Source organism: Cololabis saira, chromosome 5 (genome assembly GCF_033807715.1).
Source record: "Cololabis saira isolate AMF1-May2022 chromosome 5, fColSai1.1, whole genome shotgun sequence".
Taxonomy (NCBI): Eukaryota; Metazoa; Chordata; class Actinopteri; order Beloniformes; family Belonidae; genus Cololabis; species Cololabis saira.
Window position 1 is genome coordinate 15832464 of NC_084591.1, and position 9046 is coordinate 15841509.

Genomic DNA, 9046 nt, shown 5'->3' on the forward strand with positions numbered 1-9046 from the left:
CTTTAACATCATCATGCAGCTCCTAATAAACAGAGTTGTGCCTGGAAGCGCTAAATCACTAACTACCTTTAATCACTTTAGAATAATGCTGAGCATGTGGATCCAATGTGTGCCACCGCTTCAGGCACACTGACTCTCACGTATGATTCCATTTGAACGTTGCAGAACGAGATGTTAGAAACTCTCCGACCGACCGACACCTTTGTCCGAATGCACTGTAACAGGGCCTTAAATTTGACCATCCTAGCCAAACCCAGTGACTACAAATTCAGAGACCACCGGCGTTTAAACAAGCCATATTTCATCCAATCTTCTGCTACCCTACCGCAAACAGTTTACAGTCAGCGGACTCTGCTTTCTGGAGTTTGTCTGTGGCAACTCGACTCCGTGCCACATGTCCCCATCCAGAACCATGAAAGACTGGCTTCCTCTGACAGCTCCTCACAACACTCAGCCCTGTCCCATTCTGCTTTTAGCCCTGCTGCGGTGACCTGGACCACGTCTGGGGATAAAAGGCTGCCAGAGTGTTTGGCTTGCAGGCGATTTACACGGACCCAAGGTGATTCATTCTGGCTTTGCACAAACAGGCCTCTGTGTACATTTCATTGGTACTGGGTTTTTAAATCAACAGTGGGGAACATACACACTGGTACTGGGGCTTATATTTGCCTCATCCACACTCAGATGGGTGTCTACCCCAAGCATATACACTGTCCAACACTTAGGCGCACATGTCCAAACACTTTGTCGCTGTCCATGCCGTCCAACACCAAGTACGCTGAGGTTCAGAGAACCAGCTTATTTCGTCAAAAACTGTTCATAAAAAAATGCAAATATGTCTTCCAAGCCATAAAACTTTCAGTTTTTAACAATGCACTCTATAGCTGAAATAAGCCTTTAATATAATCTATGAAGCAAACACTTGTAAACGTGAGGTTGGCTGGGAAAATTGAGAACCATTTCTACTGTTTTCTCTGGATAAAACTACAGAGGCCAGCTATTTTATTTCCCTCCTGTGTGTGTGTGTGTGTGTGTGTGTGTGTGTGTGTGTGTGTGTGTGTGTGTGTGTGTGCGTGTGTGCACTTTGAAAGTCTTTTGATCGTATTTAAAGTAACTTTAGATCCATATCAAGCCTTTGGAAATGAGATGTTAACAAGAACTCTCTGACACTTTGAGCGGCTCCAAAAACAACATTTGTGAATTTATTAATAGCATCATTTCCTGAGAAAATTCTCACCTGCAGCAGATCACTGCAAGTCTCTGCTTAGCTCACATTCCCCCTAAACGCGTATCTTTTCTGTGGGATCATCTCAACATTACTGACTGCCTGTGAAGCATAAAATCCAGACTGCAGCGACTCCACAGCACTTCATTCCAACGTAGGGAACTTACATTTGAAGCTGGATTGCAGATGCAGGACTGATGAAGTTAACTACCGGCTGAACCGGCTGACAGTGACAAATGATGACCCCACGCACTTTTGACGCAAATTTACTGCGTGCATAACCTCAAGGTTCCCGCTGTGATTTAGAGGTGAAGCTGTCATCTTGTAATCTGGCCACTAGGTGACACCACCACCTTTGTCCTGTGCTCCGTCTCCCTTCTACCTTTTTCAGACGCTCTCACTCACTTAAATTATAATTCACTCTCTATGATATATATTTTATACTGGCCAGTACTGTCAGGAAGAGGATGAGGATGAAGAAGTGCTGTAACCTCTTATGGGGAGTGGAGATGCTTTTAAAATAGATTCTGGTGCAGACTCTGACTTGGAGAGTCTCAGGACTTTGAAGTGGCAGCGTTGACAGTGCGCAGATCCTGCGCTGATCCCGCAGTTAAAGGCTGATTTATGGTTCCGCGTTACACCAACGCAGAGCCTACGGCGTAAGGAACGCGGCGACGCGCACCCTACGCCGTACCCTACGGCATAGGGTCTGCGTCGATTTAACGCAGAACCATAATTCAGGCTTAAGAGTCCTCCTTTGTACTGTCAAAGTGCTCTAAAGCATAAAACCGATTATTTTAAAGACCGCTCACTTGAGTTTCCATGCAGTACTTGAAATCATCTTACAACACATTTAATGTGTCCAAATAAAGACAATGCCATGTCCTGTTTGTCTCCTCACCAAACTGAACTCTCCTGGGAGCAGCAGATAGATTTCTAACTAATAACTGGGTACTGGACCTTTTTTTCAGCCCAGAAGATGAAATATGTCTTGCGGTGATATTTGATGTGGTCCATTGAGAACAAAATATCTTTAAGATGATCTCGGGTTCATATAAAACAGTAATTACCCTTCTGTATACGGCAGGTTTAACACTTTCTATCACAGCTGAGGATGATAGTGTCTGAACACTGAGGGTGTGTCACTCCTCTCCAACAGAAACACTCTATTGCATATTTAAATCCACGAAAAGTCCATAAGGAGGCATGGAATCACTCGGGCAGCTTTGATAAATGCGCAGAGATTTCAGCGTGTGTGCGTAGCCTATTTCTTGGCATCCGTCCCATTTCTCAAATCCGTCTCACCTTGTCCTTCATGGTTGAAAACAGAGAAACGAAGAGAAAAGTGCGCATACTGTGCGTGCCTGTGGTCCGTGTGAGCAGATTCACTCTCACTCAGCAGCAGCTCCCCTGAAATCCACGGACCATGCGGTGGCGGACGGGCATCGGTCATGGAGCAGAACAGTTGTCACCAAAGTGACAGCCGACAGCTGAGTCCCTGCAGCTGGAGGCTCCTGGGACTCCACGCTTGCACAAGTCCGAAGTATATGACCAACTTTTCTCAGCTTGAGAGATATGAAGTTACTCTGACAACAAGCGCATTGAAAAGGCAGACGCGTCTCTTTGGAGACGCGCTGCGTAAAAGCGCAAAATTGGGGATTAAGAGACCAGTATGCTGACTTTTTGCGACTGACAGAAGTGTCATATTGCTTTTACGTGATGGGTTATGACGGAGAAACTTTAACCTGAAATCCTTTTTTATTTTTTCTGTTCAAATCGGGACAAACATTCAAATAGGCTTTTCTCCCCCTGCGTAATATTGAGCCATTTCATGTAAAGTGCATACAAAATGAACTACAGAAATCCGACAAACACTTTTAAGAGCTCGCATTTAGATCATGTTTGAAAAACAATAGAGAGTTGAAGGGAAAACGACTGACTTGATCCACTCACCTCTGAAACTATCAAGGCGCAGGAAACCAAGAATCAAGAACCAATTATTCCCGATGCGAGAAAGACGATTCACGCTGCGTCTCGTCCGCATTAGATGCAAAGTCCAGAGAAGGTGCAGCGCTGAGCTTCAAAGCTGAAGTCAGAGCTGCTCAGACCTACAACCTGAAACCCCAGATACTGGTGGCTGCATCGAGGAGGGGCAGCTCAGAGAGCTCGGTGGAACTTTTTGGCGCTGTCACCACATCGCAGTCATTTCAGCGGGGCGCGCTGAGCTGTGGTGCTGCTCGGCGGTCACAGTCAGATGACATTAGCGTTGCTTCCTGCCTATTGGCTCACACAAGAAACCCCCACCAATCCTGGAGTCTCCTCGGCACAGTGGACAAACACTCCTGAGAGACTCTCTCTGGCTACTGCTGCTGCAGGCCAGAGTTTAAAGGGGACATTTTATGGCATCTAATACCTTTTTTAAACAGGACTTGAATGTCTTAAAAACAAGCTTTTGATTGTTTTTGCTAAATAAATGAGAAATTCAGCCTCTGAGCCATGTCTTTATCATCCCATTGTCTAACCTCATTATCTATGCGGGATTCTGAGTGGTTGGGGAGGCTATGATAATGAGGCACTGTCCTGATTGGCTGCCTGAATGACGCGACACATCGCTACGAAAAAATGGCGGAAGTTCCGGCCGGCGGAGTTACCGTGTCCTAACTGCATGCGATGCGAGCGAGCTTCAGCGACAAAATCAATTCCATTGCCTTATTTTCTATTGGACTGTCCTAACTGGCTGCAGCGACGGAGCGCTGCTGCGCAGCGGGACCAGGGCTTAATTTGTGCCGGAACAAGATCCGGTACCTATTTGATTGGATCCTGCACCTCCTTTTATCCATATTCTCTCTGTGTTTTATTTCTCATTGAAGTTACTCATAGATCGCCTGTTTGTCTATTTTGGATGCATTTAATCAGAAAAAAGAGAAGAGGGCCCTTTTTTTTCTCTGCGCTCTCTCCCCGATCTCCTGCGCTGTGCGTCCCGTCACTGTCTCCATCACCAAGCGGCTTTCCCAAATCCAACTCAGCCTGGATCATTTCTCGTGTCCTCGGCTTTTTCCCCACATCCAAGTAATGATCTGACATGCTGACATGTTGGCTACATTAACACCGCTCGCCGCTCACTCCAGCTGTTTGCTGTTTGATTGCGTCATCACACACCGTTTTTAATTGTTCGGTTACAGCCTACAGGTGCTGCGTGCTCCATATAGTTAGAGAACGCGTCAATCAGTTTAAGTTTGCTTTTACTGATTGTAAATAAAACTTTCAGCCCTAATTCAAATTTCCCTCCATTGAAGGGAAACGACGTGAGTGAGGAGAGGAGAGACCGAGAGAGAGAGAGCCAAGCAGCTGCGACGCATATTACATGTGCAGCCTATGCATGTTCATGATAATAACTGTGAATAACTGCGAGAAAAGATTACATGGTACAGTATATGGGATGTGAATATTTTAACAGAAACGTAGCCCATATAAAAGGTATCCTATGTTCCGGGACCTCTTCATGGACAAATTAAGCACTGAGCGCGTCGCGCTGCGCAGCGCTGCGCAGCGCGACGCGGCGCGCCGTTTTGAGCTGAACATTTGTCGGACGCCCTGCTTCTATTTTCTTCCTGTCGCTCGCATTGAAAGCCTGTTGAAAGCGTTGTAGGAAACAGTCATGGATGAGGAACAGCTGATCCAGTTAGTTGAAATGAGAAGTTATCTCTATGATACCTCCTCATTTCACTACAAAAACCTCAATAAAGTGGCAGCTGGCTGGAGGGAGATGGACAGAGAGCGTCCGATGTCACGCAGTGCGACGCGATAGTCGGACGCTCGCATTCAGTAGGACACGGTGTTTAGTTGTGGGCGTGGTTTGCATTTTGGTTACGTAACAAAAGGGAGCAGAATCTGAACGGCTCGTAGAAGCCACATCACACTGGATGGCTCATCCAGGCGGCTGTACAGACACTGCAGAATTTGGTTGCTTTCCACCTTCTCTGAGTTGGCAGGCTGAGGGGAGACCACTTTATATATGTTAAAGCAAGAGTAAATGTGTTTTTCATAATAGGTCCCCTTTAAGGACGTTTAAGAGATAAAAACTGCTGCATCACTTATGGTGGCTGCACAAATAAGATATCCTTACCTACTGCATGGATTCTAGTCTGTAATTAGCTCACATGAAGAAGAAAAACCCACAGATTTTAAAGCAACGCAAATTAATAAGTACTTTTTTAATATTTGGCATTTACCCCCCCCCCCCCCCCAAGTTTCTGCTTTCCACTCCAGAGAAAGCTGCCATGCTGGTAGTTACATATTTAGGTCTGTATCAGTGGTTGTCTGCTTATTAGTTGTCCTTTGTTGTATAAATAGGATATGCCAGTATGTCTAAGCGGATTAGTGGTTAGCACTGATACCTCACAGAGAGAAGATTCTCGGTTTGACCCCTGGCCTTTCTATCAGTGAGGTTACATGCACATCTAATGGCGCTTTTCCACTAGTACCTACTCAGCCCGAGTCACCTCGCCTCGGTTTGGCGCTTTTCCACTAGGGGTCTAACGTGCCGAGTACATACTTTTTCTGTATCTATTCTGCCGAGGTTTTAAGCGGCTGAGTCGGCTACATCTGACGTCATCACACTACAGGCCACCGATTGGTCAGTGTTGGAGTCAGACGTCTGAGTCAGGATGTGACATCAGCAAAAGAGCAACTCTGACGGCGGCTTCTTGTTCATTTTATTCGTCAGGCAATGGCAGCGCAAAAGTCTGTTAGGTGATCCAACTCTGAGGTGCAGATGTTCATAAACCTGGTGGCTGAGGAGAGAATTAAAAAGGGATAGAGACGGGCGATAAGGAACGACAAGATTTACCAGGAGCTCTGTCACTTCATAGCTGCTCAGCTACCAACTGACTTTTCAGCAGCGCCGAGACAAACAAACAAACAAAAAAGCGTTGCCGCTTGAAGCTTCTCTCACTCTCATTTTCTAACTTGATATCGAACTAGGGCCAGCAGGGGCCTTTCTGTGCGGAGTTTGCATGTTCTCCCCGTGCTTGCGTGGGTTTTCTCCGGGTACTCCGGCTTCCTCCCACAGTCCAAAAACATGCATATTAGGTTAATTGGTGATTCTAAATTGCCCGTAGGTGTGAGCGTGAGCATGGTTTGTGTGTTTATATGTGGCCCTGTGATGGACTGGTGACCTGTCCAGGGTGGACCGCTGCCTCTCACCTGAAATGAGCTGGGATAGGCTCCAGCAGACCCCTGTGACCCCGCAAGGGATAAAGCGGGTATAGATAATGGATGGATGGATATCGAACTCAAGCCACAGACCCAGCAGCACATCTATCATCTCCTCCAGGTTCTACATATTTAATGTTGTTGTCTTCTTCGTTTAGATCACAATCAAATACGTCACAGCAGCTTCACTCCAACGCTCCTACTTCTGCTCCAGGTGCTGAATTGTTATAGAAAAGAAACTAGGCTGAGTTGAGTCGAGCCGAGTTGAGATGAGTAGAGCTTAGTTGGTACTAGTGGAAAAGTGCCATTAATCAACATATTGGCAATAATCTAGCTAAGGGTTAAACTGGAGGTTCAGAGAACTCCAAGTATACATGCGTGAGAAGACAATCGATCATTGAGTAAGGTGCGTTCGCGTTCGCAACGCTAGGTGACACCACATGCACTTTCGTGTTCTTATGGTACAATTAGTAAACAAGCACGAAGACAAAACATGCGAAAATATGGACGCTAACGAAGCAGCAGCTCTGTAAATTTCGTACATACTAAGCCTGGTCATGTTGCAGGTAAAATGGACACAAAGTCTCCCTCTTCTTCTTTGGTTACCGTGTTGTTGTGATGCCGTGACTGTTATTATTCCTGCTCCCGCGGCTTGTCACTTCCAGAAGGAGTCACTGTCTCGGCTAAACAACTTGAATTAGGACTGCATAATCTGGCACTAAAAGCTCGATCTCAAGCGCTTCGGTTCGGTTTGACTACAGCCCGACTAAGGTGTGTACATGGCTTTTAAAAATTCGATATCGGTCGGATTAAGGCAACAATTCCACTTTCTGTTAGTGCGTGTAAACATACTGTGTGATGAGTTTGGATGTTCTCTCCCTTCCTTTGGGGGGGGCTTTCTACAGCTACTTCCTCCCTCAGTCCAAAAACATGTGTGTCAGGTCAACTGGTGATTCTAAATGGCCTATAGGAGTGAGTGTGAGCGGTTGATCGTTGTACGTGTAGTCCTGGAATAGACTGGCGACCTGTCCAGCGTGTACACCTGCCTTTCACCTGAAGGGAGCGGGGATGGGATCCAGCAGATCCCTGTGACCCTGAATAAGAAGAAATAGGTATAGATAATGGATGGATGAGAGAAAACAAGAGGAGTGACTGAGCAAGAGACCCGACTTTGCATTGTGGGTGGTGGTGGGAGTAGATACATAAAGAACAGTTTGAGAGAAGATGAGTCTTGGAAAGACAATTAATAAAATACAGACCCACTGGGAATGCTTTTGGGACCCACTTTTGAGTCCCAAATCCACCCGTTGAGAATCCCTGATTAAGGAACATATGAAATCCCAAACAAAAGGGAGGACTGGTGATCTGGACTTTCTACCTCCACTGAGACACCCAATGTGTTTTCTCCTCTTATGTGTGTTGTTAGTGCATATCAGGGCTCTCGAAGTTAAAGCATTAATAATGTGTTAATTAAAAAAGAAAAGGGAGATTAACACACGCACACACACAGGAAATACAGTATGACCCCTGATGCAACCTGTAGTTTGGAGAAACAAGAAGCCATGCAGCTGAAACGGACTGTAAAATACAAAGCAAGAAGTGTTGGTCACATGACATACTGGTTTTGAGGAGATGTTTTGAAGCCTGTTTTTTTCCATAGACTGTAAAATACAACAACGAAAAAAGAAATATATATATATACAGTATATACACATACACATATACAAACACACTTTTTCCTTGTAGGGGACTGGAAGCTGATGGGAACAGGCCCACCATATGTCAATCAAAGTTAGCTGTAGCTACCAGCTCTTACAACTGACCCACGTCGCAGAAACTGCAGACTTGCCGGTAGTCGTTTACAGAGAATAACTTTATGCTGTATCCATGCCAAAATCTGAACTTTCCACTGCGTTTATCGAAGGACCAGGGTTGAAAAAGATTGATTTAACCAACTCTGGGTTAGTATGAAGTGATAATATCTAGCTATAGGCAGAGCCGACAGTCAATCATATTTATATCAATACATGATAGTAAAAAAGAAAAAAAAAAAAAAACCCTCAGGTGTTATGGATGTGAAATTAAACACCAGAAACCAAAGTTGTTTTTTGGACCAGGCTATAGATCTATTTATCTAAAATGGAGAATATGTTTAACCAGATATCATTCTCAACATCAGCTGTTACTTGTTGGACCAAAGTTTGCCCTTTCTAGACTTTCAGGATAGGTTTTTGACATATAACTATACAACACAACCATTTGTTTAAAGCAAAGAGTATTGTCTGCTAATGTATTAATACAATTTGAAAATTATCTTTTCAAAGTAAACACAGCACTTAAAAAAATCTTTTGAGTTTGAGTGAGTTAAAGGAGCTTGAGGCAGGATTGAGGCAGGATTTATGAAAAAAATTCGTATACATTTTAAGTTTTCTAGTAATAATGTCAGGTGAAGCGTTCCAAACCCAAAAGAATGAGCCCTCTAGTGTATCTCTCCGTTGCCTTGAACAGGCTGTGTGCTGCAAAATGTGCTGCAATTCGGAGGCCGAATTTCCCGGTCTGTCCTGCGGATGTGACGTCACATGACGCTGCATGCACGTTCTCCCCGTT

At 45.0% G+C, this 9046-nt stretch overlaps 1 protein-coding gene across 1 annotated transcript in view; it reads right to left on the bottom strand.

The window, feature by feature from the left end:
• The window catches only part of prickle1a (prickle homolog 1a), a 29534-nt gene extending 26084 nt beyond the window's left edge, over positions 1–3450 (bottom strand). Inside the window, exon 1 of the mRNA XM_061721070.1 lies at positions 3179–3450. The gene's annotated coding sequence lies outside the window, so the exon portion shown is untranslated. The remainder of the gene's footprint in view (positions 1–3178) is intronic.
• Positions 3451–9046: the final 5596 nt, after the last annotated feature.